Consider the following 9,822-nt stretch of genomic DNA (forward strand, 5'->3'; position numbering starts at 1 on the left):
CATATCATCTCCTCTTTGACTTCAATTCTCTTGCCTCACTCTTCTAAAGACCCTTGAGGGCCGGGCGCGGTGGCTCACACTTGTAATCCCAGCACTTTGGGGGGCCGAGGCGGGCAGATCATTTGAGGTCAGGAGTTCGAGACCAGCCTGGCCAAAATGGTGAAACTCTGTCTCTACTAAAAATACAAAGAAGTTAGCCAGACATGGTGGCGCATTCCTGTAGTCCCAGCTACTCGGGAGGCTGAGGCAGGATAATCACTTAAACTCAGGAGGTGGAGGTTGCAGTGAGTCAAGATTGTGCCACTGCACTCCACTCCAGCATGGGTGACAGAGCAAGACTCCGTCTCTAAAAAAACAAACAAACAAAAACAAAAAAAAAAACACCTTGTAATTACATTGGGCACACACAGATAATCCAAACTAATTTCCCTAAGGCAAGATCTTTAACTTAATCACATTTGAAAAGTCTTTTTTTGCCACATAAAGTAAAAGATTCTCAGATTCTGGGGATTCAAATTTGGAAATCTTTGGAAAGGGCATTATTCAGCCAATAACAAAAGTCTAAGAACTCAAGACAGAGAATGAGAAAGGTGGTGACAGGAACTGCTGCCAGAGGCTTCATGTAGTTGTCCCCACCCTTTATCTATTGCAGTGCAATGACTATCGGGCTTTTCTCTGAGTCTCACCATCAAATTAGCCTCTTCCCCTAAGGGACAAGTCCAGGTGGTGGTAGAAAGAGAATCTAATGCTCCCTCATGAGGAAAGAGGCATCTGTCTTTTCAGGCAATGTTTCCCCACAAGAGTGAGGGAAGAAGCTGCTGGAAACCATGGTTGCCTCCTTTCAGTTCTCTCTAGGGCCACCTTTGAAGAAGGACATAGATATATAGAATGAAGACAGTGAACCACAGGCTACTTCCTACTCACCATCCTTTCTTCTCCTTCTCTCTGTAACCCTTTCAACTCTTTTCTTTGTTCCAAATTTCAGGAAGAAAAATGGAACTAAAAAGGGAAAACAATAGCAACAAAGATCAAAATAAATAAGGAAGCAGAGAGAAGAAAGAACATGGTGAAGAGAGTGAAAAGCGTTGTCATTTGGGGTGAATTGCAGAAAGAAATAAATTATTGTTCTTATATATAAGTGAGATCATGCAGTATTTGTCTTTCTGTGTCTGGCTTATTAACTTAACATAGTGTTCTCCATGTTCATTCATGTAATTACTAGCCACATGTAGGAGAATGAAACTGGATCCTCATCTCTCATCTTATACAAAATCAATTCAAGATGGATTAAGGACTTAAACCTAAGACCTGAAACTATAAAAATTCTAGAAGATAACATTGGAAAAACCCTTCTTGACATTGGTTTAGGCAAGGATTTCATTACCAAAAACCCAAAAGCAATGGCAATAAAAGCAAAGATAAATAGCTGGGACCTAATTAAACTAAAGAGCTTTTGCACAGCAAAAGAAACAGTCAAGAGAGTAAACGGACAACCCATACAGTGGGAGAAAATCTTCACAATCTATGCATCTGACAAAGGACTAATATCCAGAATCTACAATGAACTCAAACAAATCAGTAAGAAAAAAAAATCCCATCAAAAAGTGGGCTAAGGACATGAACAGGTAATTCTCAAAAGAAGATATACAAATGGCCAACAAACATATGAAAAATGCTCAACATCACTAATGATCAGGGAAATGCAAACCAAAACCACAGTGTGATACTACCTTCCTCCTGTAAGAATGGCCATAATCAAAGAATCTAAAAACAGCAGATGTTGGTGTGGATGCAGTGATCAGGGAACACTTCTGCACTGCTGGTGGGAATCTAAACTAGTATAACCACTATGGAAAACAGTGTGGAGATGCCTTAAAGAACTATAAGTAGAACTACTATTTGATCCAGCAATCCCACTACTAGGTATCTACCCAGAGGAAAAGCAATCATTATTCAAAAAAGATACTTGCACACACATGTTTACAGCAGCACAATTCACAATAGCAAAGTCATGGAACCAACCGAAATGCCTATCAATCAACAAATGGATAAAGAAACTCTGATATATATATATATATATGTGTGTGTGTGTGTGTGTGTGTATGATGAAATACTATTCAGCCATAAAAAGGAATGAATTCACAGCATTTGCAATGACGTGGACGAGATTAGAGACTATTATTCTAAGTGAAGTAAACTCAGGAATGGAACACCAAACATCTTATGTTCTCACTGATATGTAGGAGCTAAGCTATGAGGATGCAAAAGCATGAGAATGATGCAATGGACTTTAGGGAGTTGGGGGGACGTGATAACAGACAAAAAATATGGTGCAGTATATACTGCTTAGTTGATGGGTGCACCAGGTTCTTACAAATCTCCACTAAAGAATTTACGTAACCAAATACCACCTGTACCCCAATAACTTATAGAAAAATGTTTTTGCAAATGACAGGTTTTTTTTCTTTTTTAATGGCCAAATAATATTCCGTTGTGTACATATACCCCCATTTTCTCTATCCATTCCATTTGTCAGATCCATCCAGATGAATGGATAAACTTAAGTTGATTTAATATGTTGGCTATTAAAAATAATGTGGCAGTGAACATGAGGTGGAGATATCTCTTTGACATACTAACTTCATTGTCTTTGGCTATGTGCCTAGAAGTGGGATTGCTGGATCATACGACAGTTCTATTTTTAATTTTTTTGAAGAATCTCATACTATTTTCCACAATGGCTGTACTAATTTACATTTCCACCAATAGTGTGCAAGGATTACCTTTTATCCACATTTGTTGTCTCTTGTTATCACCAACACTTGTCATATCCTGTCTTTTTTTCCTTGATAATAGCCATTCTAACAGGTGTGAGGTAGTATCTCATTGAGGTTTTAATTTGCATTTCTCCTATGATTAGTTATGTTGCAAAAATATTAATCTAAAGGGAGAGATAGACTGCAATACAATAGTAGGAGACTTCAACATCCCTCTTTCAACAATGGACTGATTGTCCAGACAGAAAATCAATAAGGAAACATTTGATTTGAGCTACACATTTGACCAAATGGACTCAACAGTCATATATAGAACATTTCATCTAACAACTGTAGAATACACTTCTCAAATACACACACAACATGTTCCCAGGATAGATCATATAGGCCACAAGGTCACAAAACAAGTCTTAACAATTATCATATCAAGTATGTTTTCTTGGCCACTATGGTATGAAACCGGAAATCAATAACAGGTGGGATTTTGGAAAATTCACAAATATGTGGAAACTCCACATTTCTTTGATTTAATTTTGGGGAAGGAAATAAATTTCGCAGAAAAGACTAAGAGGCTTAATGAAGAATGATTGATTAAGAGAGTCGGAGAAAAAAATCTGGCTTTCTTATCCTGATTTCCTCTAACCTGCTAGGCGGATCGTCTGTCTGACTCTTACAAAGGAAGCTAAGCCTTGAATACTATTACGCTTCCTACGATGAGATCAGCAGAAATGAGAACAGACTCTAAAAGGTATTTTGCACTTTCTGGGAACAGATGATGATTAGGTATATTTAGTTGGTGGACCTGTTTATTGTGTTTCTTGTTAAATGCAATGTTACTGTTAATACCTCTCATGAGTTTCAATACATGATACTGGTGGTGACACTTTATCTTGACTAAATACATAGGAAAGAAGACTTAATGTGTTGCTAAGGCAATGCATTCTCATGGAGGTACTAAGGAACAGAATAAATAGCAAGGCATTTTTTTTTCTCGCACTATTACATTCACATTTGCTGTGTGGTATCTTGTTTTGTCTCATCTTACTTGCCCTATTTATTTACTGGTCATGGCATGAAACTTTAATTGTGGTGTAGCTGGCTGTGTCCATATCAAATAAACATAAAAACAAGAACACAGGCAGTCATCCAGAAACTGCTCCTTAGGTGATGTTCACTAAGGCAGAGTGAAGGTGCCAAGCAATTATCTGGTGAGTAAGATCAATGTAGACAGCAATACCAGCTAATTCATTCCTCGCTCTGCAATCTTCTTTTTCATTTTTAGATTAGAACTACTAGAGAAAGCTGCAAAATCTTCACTTAATGCTACTCCTGTAGGTTTGTGTTGACCAGGGTCAAGCACTAGGGCCCAAAGACCTGTTTCTGTTTTTCTTACCACACCACAGTACCTCTCAACATGAGAACTAAAGAATGTTTCTCCTTCTAGTCAGAGACAGCACAGCATTTTCAAGATAAACTATTTAGGGCTTATCAAAATTATAATTCAGCATGTTTTTCAATAAGGTCCAAAGCATATTCGTATATGTAACTGGATGTCCAGTGGGACACCATCTGTTATCCCACAATTGTAGCTAAGGCCCAAAACTGAGGATAAAAACTGTTTCATGATCCTTTAGTGAGACCGACCAGTGAGACAGCAAAAATGACAGCCACCTCACAGTGTGTCAATATAGCAAGAAACAGAGAAGGAGAGAGAGTGTGTGATGGCAAGCGTGGTGTTCACAGAGAAGCTGTTATTCCTATTGTGTGGAGAATGAATCACAAGGAAGGGACATTTAAGAAATAACTCATAACAAGTTTAGTTGACTGAATGAAGGGTAGACTGGCATCTATTTTCTGGCTGTATTCTTGTTGAGCTACCCAAAGTCCTGCACACACTTACACTGCCAGCTGAGTGCAAGCTGGTAAGAGAGCTCCAGGGAGCATGTCCTAGGCCCCAGGAGAAGGGCTGCCACGTGGTCAAGCAGTTTGTATGGGCTCAAGGCCACAATTCTAGGTGCACTGCTCACATCATAGACATTCAGCAGTGCAACACTTTGTCATTGCTCTTTTTCTTCCCTGCTGTGGTGAAGAAGGGACTGGTTATGTGTTCCCTGGAGTTTTGGGGGTATAGCAGACCATGGTGCTGGGCTCACTTCTAGATTGGACATTTCTGAAGTGAAAGACCTGCTGGAGTCCCACTGGTGTGAGGGACTGTGGAGTAATGGTTCTGGGAAGAAAATGGAGTCAAGCTCCCCCATTCCAACTCTCTGGTCTCTCACTGACAATATATGAAATGGGAATTTGTTGATTCTAGGATCAAAACAAAAAACATGGAGGTTGGCAGAGAGATAGTAACCCTGAAGCCACTGTGGTTGCTGGTGAGCTGAATGAAGGTATTCAGCCAGGAGAAGCCTTGGGGGGTTGGGGGGTTGGGGTATCGCTGTTGGAGTTGAAAGGAGTCATGCTGGTCCCTCTTAGGATTTTCAGGAGTGTGTTGGGCCAGGGTAAGGTTTAAAATGACCCCAGAAAAACCATGCGTAACATTTATGTGGAAGTCAACCCTCCAACTGGGGCTATAAATATCTCAGCCAGCCAGGGTGCCCTTCTAAGTACCAACCACTGGGCAGTTCTTGGAATGAATCTTCTCTCTGCAGAGGCTTCCCTGGTTGTCACTGGGCAAAAGGAAGGCCCTAGAATCTGAATAGAAGGTTGAAATAAAGAAGGAGGCAAGTGTATGAAAAGACAATACATTCTTTCATCCAGGTTCGTGTGTGTGTGTGTGTGCATCTCACATCTAAAAAATACCTTCACAGCAACATCTGGACTAGTGTGTGACCAAACAACTGGAAGCTATAGCCTAGCCAAGATGACACATAAAATTAACCATCACTCAGTTATTTTAAAAATAAGGTCATTATTATTTTAAATTTATATTTACAGTAACATATTGAGACTCTTTGATGAACTTGTTACACATCTTAAATGAGAAGTAGGAGAAAAGCAAGAATGAAAAAGTTGCAAAGTGTTGGCTCTCCTAAACAAAACTGTTCTTCTGGCTTATAGGTGCATGGGGTTTGTATGTTTGCATATATGTAAAACAAAAAGTAGAAGCAAGAAGTATACACTTTTGTTTCCTTTGATTGTTTTCTTCAGAGAGGTGACAAAGCTGTGCAGATACATAAAGGATCTTGTGTGTCCTAGGCTCAGTGTCACTGATTCACATTTGGATGTAGAATGGAGCACTGTGAGTGGATGCTACAGGTCACTGCAAACCTAGCAAATAATGAGGATAATGATGATTACGGTAATTGGGAAACTAACTAGGGAAAGAGGAGAATCCCTGCTTGAACTCAGATCATATAGGGTTTCAATTATGAATATAAACCAAGAAACAGTAATGTAACTAGACTTTTTATTTTAATGCTGAGAGATTAAGACTGAATTTTGATATTAAATCTTGTACAGATTGGCATAATCCGGGTACATTTCGAAGAAGGCAAAGTGTATGTGAGTGTGTGTGTGTGTGTGTGTGTGTGTGTGTGTATTCATGAACACATGACTGAAAAAAAGATTAAACCTCATATGTTAGTCTCGATGGCTTTCCCAAGCTAGGAGCCTTATCTCCCTTGTGAATTTGGGATTGGGACGGTTTTTATGGCCACTCTTGTTTTTCTGAGACGTTGCTCTGTCGCCAGGCTGGAGTGCAGTGGTGCGATCTCGGCTCACTGCAGTCTCCACCTTGCCACTCTTGTTTGCCTCATATCAAAGACTTCTTGCTATGTGTTGCCTATCTCTGTCATGTTCACTATCACCAGGGTCCAAGTGCAGTCTTACAAAGCACTCCTTAATTCTGTAGATCACAGAGGTTACATTTACAGAACTAGGTTAAACACAACTTTTAAAGTTATTTGTCACATCAAAGAATGTCCACTTCCTTCCTCCAAACAAGAGGACGCCTAGCAGAGAGACTGTATGTAATATTATTACCTTTTCTTGATTTATTTATACCAAAGCATTCTATTACCTGCTAATTCAGGAAATTATTCTGAAAGTCTTGTTATAGAGCCAGAATAAACCCTTAATTATATAGAAACAATATTATTCGAAGCTATGCTAAAGCAAATAGAATTCAATTAAAATAATTAATGTATCAACAAATATACTACATATCTAAAAACAAACCTTTAATAAGCATATCGCCAGCAATATTATCTAATTCATTGGTATTTTTATTTAATTAGGTAGGTAATAGAAAGAATGTCAGGTTTTATTTTTCTAGAGAAAAGCCCAGATGGGGATTAATTGCAAATATCTATTGAGTACTGATTAACTGTCAACTCCTATGCTTGTCCCTGAGGAAAACTGGCGAGTAGAAAAAGCATAAAAGAAGATCAAAAAATGGGATGAGACAAAGAATTGCAAATCTTGTTTGAAATACATATTTCAGCATCCAACACATTTGTAATAATGTGATAAATAAGGAGATATGAACCATAAAAACTATAGGAGTTTAAAAGGGGAGATCAACAAAAGATAACCTAAGTAGGAAAGATTTAGTGAGAGAGGTGGGGTTTGAACTGGGATATGAGGAATGGGGCAAAATGAGAAAACTTTTCAAGGCATGGAGAAGGAGGAAGGCTAGAATATCAACAAAAGGTTAAGGACCACATACCCAAAGGTGCAACAGAGGGACAAAGATGATGGGTTTGTAGTCAGAGAGAAGGTTGTCTTGTCTAAAGTTGAGGCTTCTTGTTGGATCAGAGTAGAAAATAGGTTTGACGATGAGTTAGTCTGTTCTTGCATTACTATCAAGAAATACCTGAGACTGGGTAATTTATAAAGAAAAGAGCTCTATTTGGCTCATGGTTCTTCAGGCTGTACAGGAAGCATAGTGGTTTCTGTTTCTGGGGAGGCCTTAGGGAGCTTTTACTCATGGTGAAAGGCAAAGCCAGGGCAGGCGCATCTCACACGGTGGGAGCGGGAGCAAGAGGCAGAGGGGAGGTGCCACACACTTTAAACAACCAGATCTCAGGAGAACTCACTATCACAATGGCTACACCAAAGGGGATGGCGTTAAACCATGAGAAACCACCTGATAATCTAATCACCTCCACTAGGCCCTGCCTCCAACATTGGGGATTGCAATTTCACATGCTACTTTGGTGGGGACATAGATCCAAACTATATAAGTTGTCATGAAAGACTAAATGGGTCAGACAATTAAGGAGAGGATTTTATTCCTGCTATTTCAATAAGAAGGACATTCATTAATGGGGTATGATTCAAAGATGAGAGAAAAATAACTGAGGTTTTATACAACAAAGGCATCATTGAGGAAGAATAGAAGTGGGTCTTATTTCAGCATATGCAAGAACAGGGAAGTCTTTGCTGTTAGAACACAAAAGGGTGAGGGGGTTCTGTCATTGTTCCTCTTTTCAGGGAGCACAAGGCCCAGGTAAAGTTTAATACTGTTAATAGTATGGAGGTAGCTATATCACACAGGTCCTTAAGGCAGACTGAATGTGAGAGTTGAAAGGGAGGCTAACAGAGGACACACATAGGTTATATTGTGAATGAAATATTTTAAATAGAAAGGAAATGCATCCTATTCTGCCTTTGGTGATGATATGTGGGACAAGGTAGGCTGGGCAGGTGAAAGACAGCACAGGTAGATTACACAAAAGACTGCTAGAAAATTTACATGTGAGGGATGAGGGGCTACAGAGAGGGCTTGGAGGCAGAGTAAAAATTGATAGAGGAGGGTCAGTTAGTAAGAAATATATTTGGCAAAGAAAAAAAGATGGTAATTAGTTTTTGAAAATAACCAAAAGCCTATGAAAGAAGGAACTAGGCAAAAATACAGTTTGGTAGGACATTTTCAATCTACTTTGAGATTCTGATGCTATGTAATGTTTAATAGGAAATGATTGACAGTGATGGTGCTCATGTTATCAAAAATACGTGATCTAGTGAAATGCTCACCAGACTTAGAATCAGAAGACATGGACTTGCATTTTGCTTACACGTTGTGGAATCCTGGGAAAACCACTTCACCTCTCTGAGTGAGCTTCTGTCACAAGAAAAAAGGGCTATTTTTTTGTCAATAAGAAGAAATAATGTTTTAAAGTAACCTGCACAATACAAGTGCTATGCAAATGTAAATATCTTATTTTACTTTACCTATTCACTTTTCACTTACTGCCAGAAACTTAGAAATTTATAAAAAACAGAATGCTAAAATGAATACAATAATCATGGTATCCTCTAGTTCCTGAACATTCACTATATGCAAGTCCTACGTGCTTTATAGGCATTGCTCCCATAATAATCTTCAGGAGCAGGTACTATTTTTATCACAATTTCCCAGATAATAAAAATGAGACTTAGAGAAGAAATGAAAAGGTCATACAGCAATGGTAAAGCCAGAGTATAAACCCACATGTGTCCTGCTCCAAAAATTTAGCTCTTAAGAATATGTTATGTTGCCTTTCAGAAGTCAAATAGAAAAATCAAAGTAAGGCAGTTATTCAAAGAAACTGGTGCCAGATATGAAGTTATAGAAAATTTCACGACATAGAGTCCTATATACTTGCTATCAGCAAGGTATAAACTAGGCTCTGAATTTTACACAGGAAGAAAAATATGATCAGCAACACAATATACAGTGCCAAGATAAAGTCAAAGTGCTACAGAAAAATAGTTATTCTAATAACACTTGGAAGAAATATCTTCCAAGGGTTCTCACCATGTTCAATATAATATACTTCTTTCTCAGCATTATCTTCAACTTAAATACAATGAGGCCTATCAGATAATGTAATATTATCATCATTGTATATGTACCAGGATGTTAAAATTAGCTTTAACCAAGAAATATGGTAGCTGAGAATGTCGAAAGCTAGATTGCACATGCACATATATTCCACCACTTTGAAATCTCAGCTATATCAGTCATATAGCTTGGCAGAATGAAGAACAGGAGGATTTGTGCAGTTGTGTCTTCAGAATATCTGTTGTAATGCTGAGTCCCATCTCCACCCCAGGG

General features: G+C 38.6%; 1 long non-coding RNA gene across 2 annotated transcripts in view; it reads left to right on the forward strand.

Moving 5' to 3' along the window:
* The window catches only part of LOC134808194 (uncharacterized), a 60,142-nt gene extending 59,000 nt beyond the window's left edge, over positions 1 to 1,142 (forward strand). For both annotated transcript variants that reach the window (XR_010150697.1, XR_010150698.1), the window contains exon 2: positions 986 to 1,142. This is a non-coding gene — a long non-coding RNA (uncharacterized LOC134808194). The remainder of the gene's footprint in view (positions 1 to 985) is intronic.
* The last annotated feature ends 8,680 nt before the right edge of the window (positions 1,143 to 9,822 follow it).

The sequence above is a fragment of the Pan troglodytes genome, chromosome 14, assembly GCF_028858775.2.
Source record: "Pan troglodytes isolate AG18354 chromosome 14, NHGRI_mPanTro3-v2.0_pri, whole genome shotgun sequence".
Lineage (NCBI taxonomy): Eukaryota > Metazoa > Chordata > Mammalia > Primates > Hominidae > Pan > Pan troglodytes.